We start from the raw sequence: 3,512 nt of genomic DNA on the forward strand, positions 1-3,512 counted from the left end.
CACCTAAGGAATATGAACTCTAACCTTCTCTAAGCTTCTCTATGCCGATGATTGTTCCCTGGTAGCTCACAATGAACATGATCTCCAGATCGCGGTCACCGAATTTGCATACGCTGCCAACTCTTTCGGCTTATCTATAAACTTCGGGAAAACAGAAGTCATGTTCCAGAAATCACCCAATAAAGCCTACTCATCTCCAAAGATCACCGTAAACTGACAGCCCCTTAAAGTGGTAGACCACTTCACATATCTAGGAAGCATAGTATCAAATGACACATCGCTTTCAATGGAAAGTTGATAAACGTTTGGCCAAGACCAGTAGGCCTAGTGCTTTTGGACGCCTTCTGGGGAAAGTTTGGCGAAATAAATAGCTCCGCGTGCCTACAAAAACCAAGGTCTACCAAGCAGTGGTTCTCTCAACCCCTCTATATGGATCTGAGACATTGTTATGATACAGAAAGCAACCGAGACTACTTGAACGCTTTCACCAAAGATGCTTGCGCTCCGTCACGGACCTACGGTGGCATGACCGCATAACAAACAACGATGTCCTTGCAAGCGCCGGTATGGACAGTAAAGACTATAGAGGGACTTCATATGGTCCGACAGTTACACTGGGCAGGGCACGTATCCCGTATGGAGGACGAACGTATGCCAAGGGCAGTCTTTTTTTTTTTGTGAGCTAAAAGGTTGTCGACGTAACAGAGATGCCCCATGGAAATGCTTTAATGACCAGCTTAGGCGCCAACTTGCCTTAGCCGACAGAGAAGAGAGCACCTGGTTTCATGGTTATGCTTGCCCTGGATGTGGCAAAATATGTAGGCCTAAGTCACGGCAAGGGCTGCGACGCCACGGAAAATGATGCATTCCTCATTAATCTTTGGCCTTCCGGATACGCCTTAGTATTATTTTCTTCTCTAAATAAATCCATATACAAATTACAGGTAAGAAAACATATATATATATATATATATATATATATATATATATATATATATATATATATATATATATATATATATATATATATATATATATATATATATATATATATATATTAGTAGATTTTGGAAGAGAAATTGAAATCTATTTTTTTAAAAAAAAGAGACTAATATTTATGAAAACCACTTTAATTCTTATAATCGTGAATACCCATTTTATAGTGCAACGTTTCATGCTTACAACATGCTTAGAGCGTTATGATCTTATCTCCCACATAGGCCATTGGAGAAAGGGGTATCTGAGAGAAGATATTCCGTGCTGCCTTTAGGCCTTCAGCAAACACAACTCTGAGAGACCACTTGATATGTAGCCAAACCACTCTTGTCACTTGGCCACACATCTGACATCGTATACCTTACAGTAAGAGTGATGCATAAAATATAGGCCTATGTTATTTTGTTACACACAGTTTAATTTTTCTCAAGTCGCTTAATAATGAAAAAAGAAAACATTTGAAGAAGATTAAGTTTAGATACAAAAGAAATGAATATTCGTATGTTTGATTAAATGATTTTAGAATGTGCTAATCGATGACTCCCTTCACTTTTATGTACCTTTCTGATCAATTTAACCTTTATTGTAGACGTGACCTCGTAAACGAACTGATGGCAATTATAAATCTAATAGGTCAAGTATTTTTTTCTCGCCAAATAACTAACTCAGTTTTGATAGCTTTGTATAACTAACAATAGTCCTATTTAAACTGTGTAATATTTTACTTTGCGGGTAAGTTATTGCACTTTAAATAAATCCAAACAATAAGAGAAATTTTAAATTTACGTTTAGACTTTACTGCTCCGATGAAACCTTCTGTAAAATAGGCTGCTAACGCTATGTTTAAGTCTATTATTGAAAAGTGCGCCAATGTTACAAAGTCCATGTAATAGGCCAATAGTTTTACACAAAAGATGCACTGTGAAACGACACGTCGTGAGCTGAGGTTTTTCTAGACTGTAGAGGCACGTAATTTCTATTCAAATCGCCATGTACAGTGACATTTAGAACTCACAGAACATAAAAGCAGCTCTTCGGTTTGGTAGTCGTTTCCGATCACTCCATCATTTTCGTCATTACAAAAAAAATGTTTCCGAAATGAGTTCGGTCACCTGGTACTTCTTGATGATAAAGTCATGAAGCAAGTCATGGGACGAAAATGTGAAACTATGTTATCTGCTATGTAAATGAGTACCTCCCCAGATGGAATATGGGGGGATGCCCTCCAGATATGGTGGGCCAAAATCAAAACTGTTGCCTTGCAAGAAGTGAAGGGATCCACAAATGACAGGCACATTACCAGAAAGTCAATGCAACATTTTATAGAACTGTAGTACCCTCGCTCTATTTTTTTAAAGATGGTTTTGCATAGAGTTAACAATCAAGGCACAATTTTTTTTTTAAATTACTGCTATGAAAGTTATAAAACATAAGGAAAAAACGGATATCGACCCTGTCTATACAAGATCATAATTGTTTTCATTGTTTTGCAACATGGAACATACTAAACCTGTTTAGAGGAGGTGCGCTAGCCCAACTCACTGAAGTGTTACAAGACATAGACCAAGAAAAATAAAAATTAAAAACTTAAAAAAAAAGATTATATTAAGTGTAGTTGTATCAATTGGTTTGGATCAGTCATGTAACTAAATTTGTTATAGATTTAGACAATAATAAAACTGCAATTAGAAATATTTTTACCATTTTTTTTTTTTTTTGTTTAACGCAATTTCATTCTATTAGTTTTCTCACTACGCTATGATCTTATCATTTGACTGGACCAGTTGAAAAGGGGGAGGGGGGAAGAAAGAAAGGGATATCTGGGTCATCATGGATTCAAACTTGAGGTCTCCTCGAGCTAACACGGTAACCACTGTGCCAGGGAGCTACTCATAAAAAAAGATTTTATAGTTATTTTATAACTGTTTTTCTACAAACAATAAAGGGGACTTATTCAATGTATACCACATGTTAAACAAACTTCGGCATGGATAATAAAGATTATTATTATTATCAGTCAAGTAAAATTTCTTTCCCTTGTTTGAGATACCAAAAAAAATAATTAATTACCAATAGTTAATTAAATAATTCGTTAATTTTTAAAAATTGATTGTCAGGTAAAAGAAATAATTGTGAAAATTTTCAGTTTGATCCGAGATTGGGTGCAGGAGAAATAACGTGTACAAACTTTTTACCAGACAGACAGAGTTGATATAAGCATTGTAATAAAACAAAAAGGCAGGCAAGCCAAAAGCAGACCATGAATCGAATGGCTTGCTGATGTTTGACATATCTACAACTCGAATATGTTGAGGCTTGAGTAATCCATGGGCAGTAGCATGACTGGGATGGATTTTTAATATAATTATAAACAAAAGACAATAAATCATGCATTCAAATAAGGTCAATTATAATACATTATTCCTGATAACTGCAAAAATTTGAATCAGAGTTCTCGCTAATTTTAATCTCAACCAATACTGCTAAAAATGAAAAAAAAAAAGAAAAACTTATGA

Source organism: Biomphalaria glabrata, chromosome 17 (genome assembly GCF_947242115.1).
Source record: "Biomphalaria glabrata chromosome 17, xgBioGlab47.1, whole genome shotgun sequence".
Taxonomy (NCBI): Eukaryota; Metazoa; Mollusca; class Gastropoda; family Planorbidae; genus Biomphalaria; species Biomphalaria glabrata.